At 45.5% G+C, this 16,815-nt stretch overlaps 15 non-coding genes across 15 annotated transcripts; 9 read left to right on the plus strand and 6 right to left on the minus strand.

Annotated features, from left to right (window-relative positions):
• The first annotated feature begins 390 nt into the window (after positions 1 to 390).
• Positions 391 to 497, plus strand: LOC146820468 (U6 spliceosomal RNA). The gene has a single exon (XR_014965210.1). It is a non-coding gene; the product is annotated as a U6 spliceosomal RNA (small nuclear RNA).
• A 1,865-nt stretch (positions 498 to 2,362) lies between these two features.
• On the plus strand, positions 2,363 to 2,469 carry LOC146820469 (U6 spliceosomal RNA). The gene has a single exon (XR_014965402.1). It is a non-coding gene; the product is annotated as a U6 spliceosomal RNA (small nuclear RNA).
• Positions 2,470 to 3,468: 999 nt separating this feature from the next.
• On the minus strand, positions 3,469 to 3,541 carry TRNAR-ACG (transfer RNA arginine (anticodon ACG)). The gene has a single exon. It is a non-coding gene; the product is annotated as a tRNA-Arg (tRNA).
• Positions 3,542 to 4,315: 774 nt separating this feature from the next.
• On the plus strand, positions 4,316 to 4,422 carry LOC146820471 (U6 spliceosomal RNA). The gene has a single exon (XR_014965212.1). It is a non-coding gene; the product is annotated as a U6 spliceosomal RNA (small nuclear RNA).
• Positions 4,423 to 5,431: 1,009 nt separating this feature from the next.
• TRNAR-ACG (transfer RNA arginine (anticodon ACG)) lies at positions 5,432 to 5,504 on the minus strand. Its single transcript has one exon. It is a non-coding gene; the product is annotated as a tRNA-Arg (tRNA).
• Positions 5,505 to 6,282: 778 nt separating this feature from the next.
• Positions 6,283 to 6,389, plus strand: LOC146820473 (U6 spliceosomal RNA). The gene has a single exon (XR_014965213.1). It is a non-coding gene; the product is annotated as a U6 spliceosomal RNA (small nuclear RNA).
• Positions 6,390 to 7,398: 1,009 nt separating this feature from the next.
• TRNAR-ACG (transfer RNA arginine (anticodon ACG)) lies at positions 7,399 to 7,471 on the minus strand. Its single transcript has one exon. It is a non-coding gene; the product is annotated as a tRNA-Arg (tRNA).
• A 782-nt stretch (positions 7,472 to 8,253) lies between these two features.
• Positions 8,254 to 8,360, plus strand: LOC146820475 (U6 spliceosomal RNA). Its single transcript, XR_014965458.1, has one exon. It is a non-coding gene; the product is annotated as a U6 spliceosomal RNA (small nuclear RNA).
• Positions 8,361 to 9,359: 999 nt separating this feature from the next.
• On the minus strand, positions 9,360 to 9,432 carry TRNAR-ACG (transfer RNA arginine (anticodon ACG)). Its single transcript has one exon. It is a non-coding gene; the product is annotated as a tRNA-Arg (tRNA).
• A 774-nt stretch (positions 9,433 to 10,206) lies between these two features.
• On the plus strand, positions 10,207 to 10,313 carry LOC146820477 (U6 spliceosomal RNA). The gene has a single exon (XR_014965214.1). It is a non-coding gene; the product is annotated as a U6 spliceosomal RNA (small nuclear RNA).
• Positions 10,314 to 11,322: 1,009 nt separating this feature from the next.
• Positions 11,323 to 11,395, minus strand: TRNAR-ACG (transfer RNA arginine (anticodon ACG)). Its single transcript has one exon. It is a non-coding gene; the product is annotated as a tRNA-Arg (tRNA).
• Positions 11,396 to 12,169: 774 nt separating this feature from the next.
• Positions 12,170 to 12,276, plus strand: LOC146820479 (U6 spliceosomal RNA). Its single transcript, XR_014965215.1, has one exon. It is a non-coding gene; the product is annotated as a U6 spliceosomal RNA (small nuclear RNA).
• Positions 12,277 to 13,275: 999 nt separating this feature from the next.
• On the minus strand, positions 13,276 to 13,348 carry TRNAR-ACG (transfer RNA arginine (anticodon ACG)). The gene has a single exon. It is a non-coding gene; the product is annotated as a tRNA-Arg (tRNA).
• Positions 13,349 to 14,130: 782 nt separating this feature from the next.
• On the plus strand, positions 14,131 to 14,237 carry LOC146820481 (U6 spliceosomal RNA). The gene has a single exon (XR_014965216.1). It is a non-coding gene; the product is annotated as a U6 spliceosomal RNA (small nuclear RNA).
• Positions 14,238 to 16,102: 1,865 nt separating this feature from the next.
• Positions 16,103 to 16,209, plus strand: LOC146820482 (U6 spliceosomal RNA). Its single transcript, XR_014965459.1, has one exon. It is a non-coding gene; the product is annotated as a U6 spliceosomal RNA (small nuclear RNA).
• The last annotated feature ends 606 nt before the right edge of the window (positions 16,210 to 16,815 follow it).

A 16,815-nucleotide genomic window follows, 5' to 3' on the forward strand; every position in this document is an offset into this window, starting at 1 on the left:
GAAAATTCAGACACCTTGTCATAGGCTCACCTTGTCCAGGGACCCAGGCATGCTGCCTTTCCACTCTCAGAGCCCTTCACCTAACCTACTGTGCAGCTGTTTCACCTCTAATATCACTGTTCCACAGGCAGCGTGATGTCACAATGTTCCTTGTCTGTAGCCTGAACCATGAGCCTTTGCAACCCTGGCATAATCTACATACTTCCAATTGGTGAAGTCTTGGACCACAAATGCAGTGAAGAATAATGGATTGTTACTCTTCATTCATTTTTGCCCATTGGCTCAGATTTGAATGCTTACAGGCCATCCGAGCATCTCTGCCAGGCCACCCTATGTCTAGAGACTGTAGATTTAGAGAGTTTATAAACATTGTAGGTTCATCAATAAAGTGTGCTCGCTTCGGCAGCACATATACTAAAATTGGAACGATACAGAGAAGATTAGCATGGCCCCTGCGCAAGGATGACACGCAAATTCGTGAAGCGTTCCATATTTTTACCAGCTTTCAGGAGAGAAATGTTCTATGTTTTCAAGACTAATTAAAATAATAAAGCAGGTTCCAGTGCTTTCCTCCTAATATGTATTTTTCAATTTTTCTCTCCTCAACATTTTTAATGTATTTACCTCGCAGTAAAGAAGGTGCACTCTATGTGTCCAGCTGCATTTAGCAAGGAAGCCTGCAGGACTTCTGGGACTTTTCTTTCTCTTCTTCAGCCTCCCTGTCATTATTCTTCACAACCCCCAAATCTATACTGCTGCCAGCGATGCGTTGCTTTGTGGGAAGCAAGACAAAGAGAAGGGGAGGGCCTATGCAAATGATGGCCTCAGGGCTGTCTGGGAGTCCCTTTTCAGCAGTACTGTTAAAATCCGCCTTGCAACCAGATTGGTCGGGTAAGCTGAAAAACACCAGGCATGATTGGGCACCGGGTCCTCTAGGCCCTTGGAGGACATATTGGGCCTGCATCCCTCAGTTTCTGAGGTCCAAGAAATGTTCACCCTCCACCCTAATAGAGAGGTCTTGGCCGATCGTGGCCGATCGGGGCAGAAGGGAGCAGGGCAAGATGCTCATGATCCTGCTCTAATAATGAACTGCCTTCCTCTCTCCTTACCTGTGGTTATGCCTGGCTGCTTGGTTCCAGTTGTAGGCCTACATCCCACAGGCAATTTGCTTGTCTCTCTCACACATGTAAATGGGTCAGCACTCAAGTGCACACACCTGCCTGCACCCACAGATCCTCTCACACACACTTTTCTCAACAAGATTTTTTCCTAGTTTAGAGACTCAGAGACCCATGTTGAAATACAAAAGCAGCACACCACATGACGGCCTTCACATAGAATCCAGCAGCAAATGGGAAACTTTTAACTAGCCGTGGTCCTATTACTGCAGCCCTACCATGGAACGACTGCTGGATGAGTCGTGCTCGAGAATATTGAACCTACAACAAGTCTGAGGTAAATAAGAATTCCACAGGAATACCATAAACAGGGACCTATGACCCTTTCGAGCCAGATAGGAATCAAACCTACAATCGTCTGATCCGTAGTCAGACGCGTTATCCATTGCGCCACTGGCCCCATGTAGGTACACCCATACTTTTGTCCTTAAGAGGACCAGAAATTGTGTGTGTGTGTGTGTGTGTGTGTGTGTGTTTTAAAACACCATTCCATCAACCTTTTTAGCCATGTTTACTGCTCACAACCAGAAGACACAAGTAAACCCACCTGAGGGACCTCCTGAAATTCTGTTCTGTCAGGTGTTCCTAACTTATACAAAGGACTTTAGGAGGAGGAAGGACCTAAAAGTCAGGCGAAATGGTCCTAGATCCAAGGAAATGTTTTAGATCAGCCTCAGTTTCTTAAATAGTCTGCATTAACATCATCAGTTCCACGTCTGTGTGGAGCTGATCTTGAGGACTTCTTAATCAGCAGGCGGGTACAACAATAAAGTGTTTAATATTACAATACAGGCGAAAATTCAGACACCTTGTCATAGGCTCACCTTGTCCAGGGACCCAGGCATGCTGCCTTTCCACTCTCAGAGCCCTTCACCTAACCTACTGTGCAGCTGTTTCACCTCTAATATCACTGTTCCACAGGCAGCGTGATGTCACAATGTTCCTTGTCTGTAGCCTGAACCATGAGCCTTTGCAACCCTGGCATAATCTACATACTTCCAATTGGTGAAGTCTTGGACCACAAATGCAGTGAAGAATAATGGATTGTTACTCTTCATTCATTTTTGCCCATTGGCTCAGATTTGAATGCTTACAGGCCATCCGAGCATCTCTGCCAGGCCACCCTATGTCTAGAGACTGTAGATTTAGAGAGTTTATAAACATTGTAGGTTCATCACTGAAGTGTGCTCGCTTCGGCAGCACATATACTAAAATTGGAACGATACAGAGAAGATTAGCATGGCCCCTGCGCAAGGATGACACGCAAATTCGTGAAGCGTACCATATTTTTACCAGCTTTCAGGAGAGAAATGTTCTATGTTTTCAAGACTAATTGAAATAATAAAGCAGGTTCCAGTGCTTTCCTCCTAATATGTATTTTTCAATTTTTCTCTCCTCAACATTTTTAATGTATTTACCTCGCAGTAAAGAAGGTGTACTCTATGTGTCCAGCTGCATTTAGCAAGGAAGCCTGCAGGACTTCTGGGACTTTTCTTTCTCTTCTTCAGCCTCCCTGTCATTATTCTTCACAACCCCCAAATCTATACTGCTGCCAGCGATGCGTTGCTTTGTGGGAAGCAAGACAAAGAGAAGGGGAGGGCCTATGCAAATGATGGCCTCAGGGCTGTCTGGGAGTCCCTTTTCAGCAGTACTGTTAAAATCCGCCTTGCAACCAGATTGGTCTGGTAAGCTGAAAAATACCAGGCATGATTGGGCACCGGGTCCTCTAGGCCCTTGGAGGACATATTGGGCCTGCATCCCTCAGTTTCTGAGGTCCAAGAAATGTTCACCCTCCACCCTAATAGAGAGGTCTTGGCCGATCGGGGCAGAAGGGAGCAGGGCAAGATGCTCAAGATCCTGCTCTAATAATGAACTGCCTTCCTCTCTCCTTACCTGTGGTTATGCCTGGCTGCTTGGTTCCAGTTGTAGGCCTACATCCCACAGGCAATTTGCTTGTCTCTCTCACACATGTAAATGGGTCAGCACTCAAGTGCGCACACCTGCCTGCACCCACAGATCCTCTCACACACACTTTTCTCAACAAGATTTTTTCCTAGTTTAGAGACTCAGAGACCCATGTTGAAATACAAAAGCAGCACACCACATGACGGCCTTCACATAGAATCCAGCAGCAAATGGGAAACTTTTAACCAGCCGTGGTCCTATTACTGCAGCCCTACCATGGAACGACTGCTGGATGAGTCGTGCTCAAGAATATTGAACCTACAACAAGTCTGAGGTAAATAAGAATTCCACAGGAATACCATAAAACAGGGACCTATGACCCTTTCGAGCCAGATAGGAGTCGAACCTACAATCTTCTGATCCGTAGTCAGACACGTTATCCATTGCGCCACTGGCCCCATGTAGGTACACCCATACTTTTGTCCTTAAGAGGACCAGAAATTGTGTGTGTGTGTGTGTGTGTTTTAAAACACCATTCCATCAACCTTTTTAGCCATGTTTACTGCTCACAACCAGAAGACACAAGTAAACCCACCTGAGGGACCTCCTGAAATTCTGTTCTGTCAGGTGTTCCTAACTTATACAAAGGACTTTAGGAGGAGGAAGGACCTAAAAGTCAGGCGAAATGGTCCTAGATCCAAGGAAATGTTTTAGATCAGCCTCAGTTTCTTAAATAGTCTGCATTAACATCATCAGTTCCACGTCTGTGTGGAGCTGATCTTGAGGACTTCTTAATCAGCAGGCGGGTACAACAATAAAGTGTTTAATATTACAATACAGGTGAAAATTCAGACACCTTGTCATAGGCTCACCTTGTCCAGGGACCCAGGCATGCTGCCTTTCCACTCTCAGAGCCCTTCACCTAACCTACTGTGCAGCTGTTTCACCTCTAATATCACTGTTCCACAGGCAGCGTGATGTCACAATGTTCCTTGTCTGTAGCCTGAACCATGAGCCTTTGCAACCCTGGCATAATCTACATACTTCCAATTGGTGAAGTCTTGGACCACAAATGCAGTGAAGAATAATGGATTGTTACTCTTCATTCATTTTTGCCCATTGGCTCAGATTTGAATGCTTACAGGCCATCCGAGCATCTCTGCCAGGCCACCCTATGTCTAGAGACTGTAGATTTAGAGAGTTTATAAACATTGTAGGTTCATCAATGAAGTGTGCTCGCTTCGGCAGCACATATACTAAAATTGGAACGATACAGAGAAGATTAGCATGGCCCCTGCGCAAGGATGACACGCAAATTCGTGAAGCGTTCCATATTTTTACCAGCTTTCAGGAGAGAAATGTTCTATGTTTTCAAGACTAATTGAAATAATAAAGCAGGTTCCAGTGCTTTCCTCCTAATATGTATTTTTCAATTTTTCTCTCCTCAACATTTTTAATGTATTTACCTCGCAGTAAAGAAGGTGCACTCTATGTGTCCAGCTGCATTTAGCAAGGAAGCCTGCAGGACTTCTGGGACTTTTCTTTCTCTTCTTCAGCCTCCCTGTCATTATTCTTCACAACCCCCAAATCTATACTGCTGCCAGCGATGCGTTGCTTTGTGGGAAGCAAGACAAAGAGAAGGGGAGGGCCTATGCAAATGATGGCCTCAGGGCTGTCTGGGAGTCCCTTTTCAGCAGTACTGTTAAAATCCGCCTTGCAACCAGATTGGTCGGGTAAGCTGAAAAACACCAGGCATGATTGGGCACCGGGTCCTCTAGGCCCTTGGAGGACATATTGGGCCTGCATCCCTCAGTTTCTGAGGTCCAAGAAATGTTCACCCTCCACCCTAATAGAGAGGTCTTGGCCGATCGTGGCCGATCGGGGCAGAAGGGAGCAGGGCAAGATGCTCATGATCCTGCTCTAATAATGAACTGCCTTCCTCTCTCCTTACCTGTGGTTATGCCTGGCTGCTTGGTTCCAGTTGTAGGCCTACATCCCACAGGCAATTTGCTTGTCTCTCTCACACATGTAAATGGGTCAGCACTCAAGTGCACACACCTGCCTGCACCCACAGATCCTCTCACACACACTTTTCTCAACAAGATTTTTTCCTAGTTTAGAGACTCAGAGACCCATGTTGAAATACAAAAGCAGCACACCACATGACGGCCTTCACATAGAATCCAGCAGCAAATGGGAAACTTTTAACCAGCCGTGGTCCTATTACTGCAGCCCTACCATGGAACGACTGCTGGATGAGTCGTGCTCAAGAATATTGAACCTACAACAAGTCTGAGGTAAATAAGAATTCCACAGGAATACCATAAAACAGGGACCTATGAACCTTTCGAGCCAGATAGGAGTCGAACCTACAATCTTCTGATCCGTAGTCAGACGCGTTATCCATTGCGCCACTGGCCCCATGTAGGTACACCCATACTTTTGTCCTTAAGAGGACCAGAAATTGTGTGTGTGTGTGTGTGTGTGTGTTTTAAAACACCATTCCATCAACCTTTTTAGCCATGTTTACTGCTCACAACCAGAAGACACAAGTAAACCCACCTGAGGGACCTCCTGAAATTCTGTTCTGTCAGGTGTTCCTAACTTATACAAAGGACTTTAGGAGGAGGAAGGACCTAAAAGTCAGGCGAAATGGTCCTAGATCCAAGGAAATGTTTTAGATCAGCCTCAGTTTCTTAAATAGTCTGCATTAACATCATCAGTTCCACGTCTGTGTGGAGCTGATCTTGAGGACTTCTTAATCAGCAGGCGGGTACAACAATAAAGTGTTTAATATTACAATACAGGCGAAAATTCAGACACCTTGTCATAGGCTCACCTTGTCCAGGGACCCAGGCATGCTGCCTTTCCACTCTCAGAGCCCTTCACCTAACCTACTGTGCAGCTGTTTCACCTCTAATATCACTGTTCCACAGGCAGCTTGATGTCACAATGTTCCTTGTCTGTAGCCTGAACCATGAGCCTTTGCAACCCTGGCATAATCTACATACTTCCAATTGGTGAAGTCTTGGACCACAAATGCAGTGAAGAATAATGGATTGTTACTCTTCATTCATTTTTGCCCATTGGCTCAGATTTGAATGCTTACAGGCCATCCGAGCATCTCTGCCAGGCCACCCTATGTCTAGAGACTGTAGATTTAGAGAGTTTATAGACATTGTAGGTTCATCAATGAAGTGTGCTCGCTTCGGCAGCACATATACTAAAATTGGAACGATACAGAGAAGATTAGCATGGCCCCTGCGCAAGGATGACACGCAAATTCGTGAAGCGTTCCATATTTTTACCAGCTTTCAGGAGAGAAATGTTCTATGTTTTCAAGACTAATTGAAATAATAAAGCAGGTTCCAGTGCTTTCCTCCTAATATGTATTTTTCAATTTTTCTCTCCTCAACATTTTTAATGTATTTACCTCGCAGTAAAGAAGGTGCACTCTATGTGTCCAGCTGCATTTAGCAAGGAAGCCTGCAGGACTTCTGGGACTTTTCTTTCTCTTCTTCAGCCTCCCTGTCATTATTCTTCACAACCCCCAAATCTATACTGCTGCCAGCGATGCGTTGCTTTGTGGGAAGCAAGACAAAGAGAAGGGGAGGGCCTATGCAAATGATGGCCTCAGGGCTGTCTGGGAGTCCCTTTTCAGCAGTAATGTTAAAATCCGCCTTGCAACCAAATTGGTCGGGTAAGCTGAAAAACACAAGGCATGATTGGGCACCGGGTCCTCTAGGCCCTTGGAGGACATATTGGGCCTGCATCCCTCAGTTTCTGAGGTCCAAGAAATGTTCACCCTCCACCCTAATAGAGAGGTATTGGCCGATCGTGGCCGATCAGGGCAGAAGGGAGCAGGGCAAGATGCTCATGATCCTGCTCTAATAATGAACTGCCTTCCTCTCTCCTTACCTGTGGTTATGCCTGGCTGCTTGGTTCCAGTTGTAGGCCTACATCCCACAGGCAATTTGCTTGTCTCTCTCACACATGTAAATGGGTCAGCACTCAAGTGCACACACCTGCCTGCACCCACAGATCCTCTCACACACACTTTTCTCAACAAGATTTTTTCCTAGTTTAGAGACTCAGAGACCCATGTTGAAATACAAAAGCAGCACACTACATGACGGCCTTCACATAGAATCCAGCAGCAAATGGGAAACTTTTAACTAGCCGTGGTCCTATTACTGCAGCCCTACCATGGAACGACTGCTGGATGAGTCGTGCTCGAGAATATTGAACCTACAACAAGTCTGAGGTAAATAAGAATTCCACAGGAATACCATAAAACAGGGACCTATGACCCTTTCGAGCCAGATAGGAATCAAACCTACAATCTTCTGATCCGTAGTCAGACGCGTTATCCATTGCGCCACTGGCCCCATGTAGGTACACCCATACTTTTGTCCTTAAGAGGACCAGAAATTGTGTGTGTGTGTGTGTGTGTGTGTGTGTTTTAAAACACCATTCCATCAACCTTTTTAGCCATGTTTACTGCTCACAACCAGAAGACACAAGTAAACCCACCTGAGGGACCTCCTGAAATTCTGTTCTGTCAGGTGTTCCTAACTTATACAAAGGACTTTAGGAGGAGGAAGGACCTAAAAGTCAGGCGAAATGGTCCTAGATCCAAGGAAATGTTTTAGATCAGCCTCAGTTTCTTAAATAGTCTGCATTAACATCATCAGTTCCACGTCTGTGTGGAGCTGATCTTGAGGACTTCTTAATCAGCAGGCGGGTACAACAATAAAGTGTTTAATATTACAATACAGGCGAAAATTCAGACACCTTGTCATAGGCTCACCTTGTCCAGGGACCCAGGCATGCTGCCTTTCCACTCTCAGAGCCCTTCACCTAACCTACTGTGCAGCTGTTTCACCTCTAATATCACTGTTCCACAGGCAGCGTGATGTCACAATGTTCCTTGTCTGTAGCCTGAACCATGAGCCTTTGCAACCCTGGCATAATCTACATACTTCCAATTGGTGAAGTCTTGGACCACAAATGCAGTGAAGAATAATGGATTGTTACTCTTCATTCATTTTTGCCCATTGGCTCAGATTTGAATGCTTACAGGCCATCCGAGCATCTCTGCCAGGCCACCCTATGTCTAGAGACTGTAGATTTAGAGAGTTTATAAACATTGTAGGTTCATCACTGAAGTGTGCTCGCTTCGGCAGCACATATACTAAAATTGGAACGATACAGAGAAGATTAGCATGGCCCCTGCGCAAGGATGACACGCAAATTCGTGAAGCGTGCCATATTTTTACCAGCTTTCAGGAGAGAAATGTTCTATGTTTTCAAGACTAATTGAAATAATAAAGCAGGTTCCAGTGCTTTCCTCCTAATATGTATTTTTCAATTTTTCTCTCCTCAACATTTTTAATGTATTTACCTCGCAGTAAAGAAGGTGTACTCTATGTGTCCAGCTGCATTTAGCAAGGAAGCCTGCAGGACTTCTGGGACTTTTCTTTCTCTTCTTCAGCCTCCCTGTCATTATTCTTCACAACCCCCAAATCTATACTGCTGCCAGCGATGCGTTGCTTTGTGGGAAGCAAGACAAAGAGAAGGGGAGGGCCTATGCAAATGATGGCCTCAGGGCTGTCTGGGAGTCCCTTTTCAGCAGTACTGTTAAAATCCGCCTTGCAACCAGATTGGTCTGGTAAGCTGAAAAATACCAGGCATGATTGGGCACCGGGTCCTCTAGGCCCTTGGAGGACATATTGGGCCTGCATCCCTCAGTTTCTGAGGTCCAAGAAATGTTCACCCTCCACCCTAATAGAGAGGTCTTGGCCGATCGGGGCAGAAGGGAGCAGGGCAAGATGCTCATGATCCTGCTCTAATAATGAACTGCCTTCCTCTCTCCTTACCTGTGGTTATGCCTGGCTGCTTGGTTCCAGTTGTAGGCCTACATCCCACAGGCAATTTGCTTGTCTCTCTCACACATGTAAATGGGTCAGCACTCAAGTGCGCACACCTGCCTGCACCCACAGATCCTCTCACACACACTTTTCTCAACAAGATTTTTTCCTAGTTTAGAGACTCAGAGACCCATGTTGAAATACAAAAGCAGCACACCACATGACGGCCTTCACATAGAATCCAGCAGCAAATGGGAAACTTTTAACCAGCCGTGGTCCTATTACTGCAGCCCTACCATGGAACGACTGCTGGATGAGTCGTGCTCAAGAATATTGAACCTACAACAAGTCTGAGGTAAATAAGAATTCCACAGGAATACCATAAAACAGGGACCTATGACCCTTTCGAGCCAGATAGGAGTCGAACCTACAATCTTCTGATCCGTAGTCAGACACGTTATCCATTGCGCCACTGGCCCCATGTAGGTACACCCATACTTTTGTCCTTAAGAGGACCAGAAATTGTGTGTGTGTGTGTGTGTGTTTTAAAACACCATTCCATCAACCTTTTTAGCCATGTTTACTGCTCACAACCAGAAGACACAAGTAAACCCACCTGAGGGACCTCCTGAAATTCTGTTCTGTCAGGTGTTCCTAACTTATACAAAGGACTTTAGGAGGAGGAAGGACCTAAAAGTCAGGCGAAATGGTCCTAGATCCAAGGAAATGTTTTAGATCAGCCTCAGTTTCTTAAATAGTCTGCATTAACATCATCAGTTCCACGTCTGTGTGGAGCTGATCTTGAGGACTTCTTAATCAGCAGGCGGGTACAACAATAAAGTGTTTAATATTACAATACAGGCGAAAATTCAGACACCTTGTCATAGGCTCACCTTGTCCAGGGACCCAGGCATGCTGCCTTTCCACTCTCAGAGCCCTTCACCTAACCTACTGTGCAGCTGTTTCACCTCTAATATCACTGTTCCACAGGCAGCTTGATGTCACAATGTTCCTTGTCTGTAGCCTGAACCATGAGCCTTTGCAACCCTGGCATAATCTACATACTTCCAATTGGTGAAGTCTTGGACCACAAATGCAGTGAAGAATAATGGATTGTTACTCTTCATTCATTTTTGCCCATTGGCTCAGATTTGAATGCTTACAGGCCATCCGAGCATCTCTGCCAGGCCACCCTATGTCTAGAGACTGTAGATTTAGAGAGTTTATAGACATTGTAGGTTCATCAATGAAGTGTGCTCGCTTCGGCAGCACATATACTAAAATTGGAACGATACAGAGAAGATTAGCATGGCCCCTGCGCAAGGATGACACGCAAATTCGTGAAGCGTTCCATATTTTTACCAGCTTTCAGGAGAGAAATGTTCTATGTTTTCAAGACTAATTGAAATAATAAAGCAGGTTCCAGTGCTTTCCTCCTAATATGTATTTTTCAATTTTTCTCTCCTCAACATTTTTAATGTATTTACCTCGCAGTAAAGAAGGTGCACTCTATGTGTCCAGCTGCATTTAGCAAGGAAGCCTGCAGGACTTCTGGGACTTTTCTTTCTCTTCTTCAGCCTCCCTGTCATTATTCTTCACAACCCCCAAATCTATACTGCTGCCAGCGATGCGTTGCTTTGTGGGAAGCAAGACAAAGAGAAGGGGAGGGCCTATGCAAATGATGGCCTCAGGGCTGTCTGGGAGTCCCTTTTCAGCAGTAATGTTAAAATCCGCCTTGCAACCAAATTGGTCGGGTAAGCTGAAAAACACAAGGCATGATTGGGCACCGGGTCCTCTAGGCCCTTGGAGGACATATTGGGCCTGCATCCCTCAGTTTCTGAGGTCCAAGAAATGTTCACCCTCCACCCTAATAGAGAGGTATTGGCCGATCGTGGCCGATCAGGGCAGAAGGGAGCAGGGCAAGATGCTCATGATCCTGCTCTAATAATGAACTGCCTTCCTCTCTCCTTACCTGTGGTTATGCCTGGCTGCTTGGTTCCAGTTGTAGGCCTACATCCCACAGGCAATTTGCTTGTCTCTCTCACACATGTAAATGGGTCAGCACTCAAGTGCACACACCTGCCTGCACCCACAGATCCTCTCACACACACTTTTCTCAACAAGATTTTTTCCTAGTTTAGAGACTCAGAGACCCATGTTGAAATACAAAAGCAGCACACTACATGACGGCCTTCACATAGAATCCAGCAGCAAATGGGAAACTTTTAACTAGCCGTGGTCCTATTACTGCAGCCCTACCATGGAACGACTGCTGGATGAGTCGTGCTCGAGAATATTGAACCTACAACAAGTCTGAGGTAAATAAGAATTCCACAGGAATACCATAAAACAGGGACCTATGACCCTTTCGAGCCAGATAGGAATCAAACCTACAATCTTCTGATCCGTAGTCAGACGCGTTATCCATTGCGCCACTGGCCCCATGTAGGTACACCCATACTTTTGTCCTTAAGAGGACCAGAAATTGTGTGTGTGTGTGTGTGTGTTTTAAAACACCATTCCATCAACATTTTTAGCCATGTTTACTGCTCACAACCAAAAGACACAAGTAAACCCACCTGAGGGACCTCCTGAAATTCTGTTCTGTCAGGTGTTCCTAACTTATACAAAGGACTTTAGGAGGAGGAAGGACCTAAAAGTCAGGCGAAATGGTCCTAGATCCAAGGAAATGTTTTAGATCAGCCTCAGTTTCTTAAATAGTCTGCATTAACATCATCAGTTCCACGTCTGTGTGGAGCTGATCTTGAGGACTTCTTTATCAGCAGGCGGGTACAACAATAAAGTGTTTAATATTACAATACAGGCGAAAATTCAGACACCTTGTCATAGGCTCACCTTGTCCAGGGACCCAGGCATGCTACCTTTCCACTCTCAGAGCCCTTCACCTAACCTACTGTGCAGCTGTTTCACCTCTAATATCACTGTTCCACAGGCAGCGTGATGTCACAATGTTCCTTGTCTGTAGCCTGAACCATGAGCCTTTGCAACCCTGGCATAATCTACATACTTCCAATTGGTGAAGTCTTGGACCACAAATGCAGTGAAGAATAATGGATTGTTACTCTTCATTCATTTTTGCCCATTGGCTCAGATTTGAATGCTTACAGGCCATCCGAGCATCTCTGCCAGGCCACCCTATGTCTAGAGACTGTAGATTTAGAGAGTTTATAAACATTGTAGGTTCATCAATGAAGTGTGCTCGCTTCGGCAGCACATATACTAAAATTGGAACGATACAGAGAAGATTAGCATGGCCCCTGCGCAAGGATGACACGCAAATTCGTGAAGCGTTCCATATTTTTACCAGCTCTCAGGAGAGAAATGTTCTATGTTTTCAAGACTAATTAAAATAATAAAGCAGGTTCCAGTGCTTTCCTCCTAATATGTATTTTTCAATTTTTCTCTCCTCAACATTTTTAATGTATTTACCTCGCAGTAAAGAAGGTGCACTCTATGTGTCCAGCTGCATTTAGCAAGGAAGCCTGCAGGATTTCTGGGACTTTTCTTTCTCTTCTTCAGCCTCCCTGTCATTATTCTTCACAACCCCCAAATCTATACTGCTGCCAGCGATGCGTTGCTTTGTGGGAAGCAAGACAAAGAGAAGGGGAGGGCCTATGCAAATAATGGCCTCAGGGCTGTCTGGGAGTCCCTTTTCAGCAGTACTGTTAAAATCCGCCTTGCAACCAGATTGGTCGGGTAAGCTGAAAAACACCAGGCATGATTGGGCACCGGGTCCTCTAGGCCCTTGGAGGACATATTGGGCCTGCATCCCTCAGTTTCTGAGGTCCAAGAAATGTTCACCCTCCACCCTAATAGAGAGGTCTTGGCCGATCGGGGCAGAAGGGAGCAGGGCAAGATGCTCAAGATCCTGCTCTAATAATGAACTGCCTTCCTCTCTCCTTACCTGTGGTTATGCCTGGCTGCTTGGTTCCAGTTGTAGGCCTACATCCCACAGGCAATTTGCTTGTCTCTCTCACACATGTAAATGGGTCAGCACTCAAGTGCGCACACCTGCCTGCACCCACAGATCCTCTCACACACACTTTTCTCAACAAGATTTTTTCCTAGTTTAGAGACTCAGAGACCCATGTTGAAATACAAAAGCAGCACACTACATGACGGCCTTCACATAGAATCCAGCAGCAAATGGGAAACTTTTAACTAGCCGTGGTCCTATTACTGCAGCCCTACCATGGAACGACTGCTGGATGAGTCGTGCTCGAGAATATTGAACCTACAACAAGTCTGAGGTAAATAAGAATTCCACAGGAATACCATAAAACAGGGACCTATGACCCTTTCGAGCCAGATAGGAATCAAACCTACAATCTTCTGATCCGTAGTCAGACGCGTTATCCATTGCGCCACTGGCCCCATGTAGGTACACCCATACTTTTGTCCTTAAGAGGACCAGAAATTGTGTGTGTGTGTGTGTGTGTGTGTGTGTTTTAAAACACCATTCCATCAACCTTTTTAGCCATGTTTACTGCTCACAACCAGAAGACACAAGTAAACCCACCTGAGGGACCTCCTGAAATTCTGTTCTGTCAGGTGTTCCTAACTTATACAAAGGACTTTAGGAGGAGGAAGGACCTAAAAGTCAGGCGAAATGGTCCTAGATCCAAGGAAATGTTTTAGATCAGCCTCAGTTTCTTAAATAGTCTGCATTAACATCATCAGTTCCACGTCTGTGTGGAGCTGATCTTGAGGACTTCTTAATCAGCAGGCGGGTACAACAATAAAGTGTTTAATATTACAATACAGGCGAAAATTCAGACACCTTGTCATAGGCTCACCTTGTCCAGGGACCCAGGCATGCTGCCTTTCCACTCTCAGAGCCCTTCACCTAACCTACTGTGCAGCTGTTTCACCTCTAATATCACTGTTCCACAGGCAGCGTGATGTCACAATGTTCCTTGTCTGTAGCCTGAACCATGAGCCTTTGCAACCCTGGCATAATCTACATACTTCCAATTGGTGAAGTCTTGGACCACAAATGCAGTGAAGAATAATGGATTGTTACTCTTCATTCATTTTTGCCCATTGGCTCAGATTTGAATGCTTACAGGCCATCCGAGCATCTCTGCCAGGCCACCCTATGTCTAGAGACTGTAGATTTAGAGAGTTTATAAACATTGTAGGTTCATCAATAAAGTGTGCTCGCTTCGGCAGCACATATACTAAAATTGGAACGATACAGAGAAGATTAGCATGGCCCCTGCGCAAGGATGACACGCAAATTCGTGAAGCGTTCCATATTTTTACCAGCTTTCAGGAGAGAAATGTTCTATGTTTTCAAGACTAATTAAAATAATAAAGCAGGTTCCAGTGCTTTCCTCCTAATATGTATTTTTCAATTTTTCTCTCCTCAACATTTTTAATGTATTTACCTCGCAGTAAAGAAGGTGCACTCTATGTGTCCAGCTGCATTTAGCAAGGAAGCCTGCAGGACTTCTGGGACTTTTCTTTCTCTTCTTCAGCCTCCCTGTCATTATTCTTCACAACCCCCAAATCTATACTGCTGCCAGCGATGCGTTGCTTTGTGGGAAGCAAGACAAAGAGAAGGGGAGGGCCTATGCAAATGATGGCCTCAGGGCTGTCTGGGAGTCCCTTTTCAGCAGTACTGTTAAAATCCGCCTTGCAACCAGATTGGTCGGGTAAGCTGAAAAACACCAGGCATGATTGGGCACCGGGTCCTCTAGGCCCTTGGAGGACATATTGGGCCTGCATCCCTCAGTTTCTGAGGTCCAAGAAATGTTCACCCTCCACCCTAATAGAGAGGTCTTGGCCGATCGTGGCCGATCGGGGCAGAAGGGAGCAGGGCAAGATGCTCATGATCCTGCTCTAATAATGAACTGCCTTCCTCTCTCCTTACCTGTGGTTATGCCTGGCTGCTTGGTTCCAGTTGTAGGCCTACATCCCACAGGCAATTTGCTTGTCTCTCTCACACATGTAAATGGGTCAGCACTCAAGTGCACACACCTGCCTGCACCCACAGATCCTCTCACACACACTTTTCTCAACAAGATTTTTTCCTAGTTTAGAGACTCAGAGACCCATGTTGAAATACAAAAGCAGCACACCACATGACGGCCTTCACATAGAATCCAGCAGCAAATGGGAAACTTTTAACTAGCCGTGGTCCTATTACTGCAGCCCTACCATGGAACGACTGCTGGATGAGTCGTGCTCGAGAATATTGAACCTACAACAAGTCTGAGGTAAATAAGAATTCCACAGGAATACCATAAACAGGGACCTATGACCCTTTCGAGCCAGATAGGAATCAAACCTACAATCGACTGATCCGTAGTCAGACGCGTTATCCATTGCGCCACTGGCCCCATGTAGGTACACCCATACTTTTGTCCTTAAGAGGACCAGAAATTGTGTGTGTGTGTGTGTGTGTGTATGTGTGTTTTAAAACACCATTCCATCAACCTTTTTAGCCATGTTTACTGCTCACAACCAGAAGACACAAGTAAACCCACCTGAGGGACCTCCTGAAATTCTGTTCTGTCAGGTGTTCCTAACTTATACAAAGGACTTTAGGAGGAGGAAGGACCTAAAAGTCAGGCGAAATGGTCCTAGATCCAAGGAAATGTTTTAGATCAGCCTCAGTTTCTTAAATAGTCTGCATTAACATCATCAGTTCCACGTCTGTGTGGAGCTGATCTTGAGGACTTCTTAATCAGCAGGCGGGTACAACAATAAAGTGTTTAATATTACAATACAGGCGAAAATTCAGACACCTTGTCATAGGCTCACCTTGTCCAGGGACCCAGGCATGCTGCCTTTCCACTCTCAGAGCCCTTCACCTAACCTACTGTGCAGCTGTTTCACCTCTAATATCACTGTTCCACAGGCAGCGTGATGTCACAATGTTCCTTGTCTGTAGCCTGAACCATGAGCCTTTGCAACCCTGGCATAATCTACATACTTCCAATTGGTGAAGTCTTGGACCACAAATGCAGTGAAGAATAATGGATTGTTACTCTTCATTCATTTTTGCCCATTGGCTCAGATTTGAATGCTTACAGGCCATCCGAGCATCTCTGCCAGGCCACCCTATGTCTAGAGACTGTAGATTTAGAGAGTTTATAAACATTGTAGGTTCATCACTGAAGTGTGCTCGCTTCGGCAGCACATATACTAAAATTGGAACGATACAGAGAAGATTAGCATGGCCCCTGCGCAAGGATGACACGCAAATTCGTGAAGCGTGCCATATTTTTACCAGCTTTCAGGAGAGAAATGTTCTATGTTTTCAAGACTAATTGAAATAATAAAGCAGGTTCCAGTGCTTTCCTCCTAATATGTATTTTTCAATTTTTCTCTCCTCAACATTTTTAATGTATTTACCTCGCAGTAAAGAAGGTGTACTCTATGTGTCCAGCTGCATTTAGCAAGGAAGCCTGCAGGACTTCTGGGACTTTTCTTTCTCTTCTTCAGCCTCCCTGTCATTATTCTTCACAACCCCCAAATCTATACTGCTGCCAGCGATGCGTTGCTTTGTGGGAAGCAAGACAAAGAGAAGGGGAGGGCCTATGCAAATGATGGCCTCAGGGCTGTCTGGGAGTCCCTTTTCAGCAGTACTGTTAAAATCCGCCTTGCAACCAGATTGGTCTGGTAAGCTGAAAAATACCAGGCATGATTGGGCACCGGGTCCTCTAGGCCCTTGGAGGACATATTGGGCCTGCATCCCTCAGTTTCTGAGGTCCAAGAAATGTTCACCCTCCACCCTAATAGAGAGGTCTTGGCCGATCGGGGCAGAAGGGAGCAGGGCAAGATGCTCATGATCCTGCTCTAATAATGAACTGCCTTCCTCTCTCCTTACCTGT

This window comes from Triturus cristatus, chromosome 6 (genome assembly GCF_964204655.1).
Source record: "Triturus cristatus chromosome 6, aTriCri1.1, whole genome shotgun sequence".
NCBI classification, from domain to species: Eukaryota; Metazoa; Chordata; class Amphibia; order Caudata; family Salamandridae; genus Triturus; species Triturus cristatus.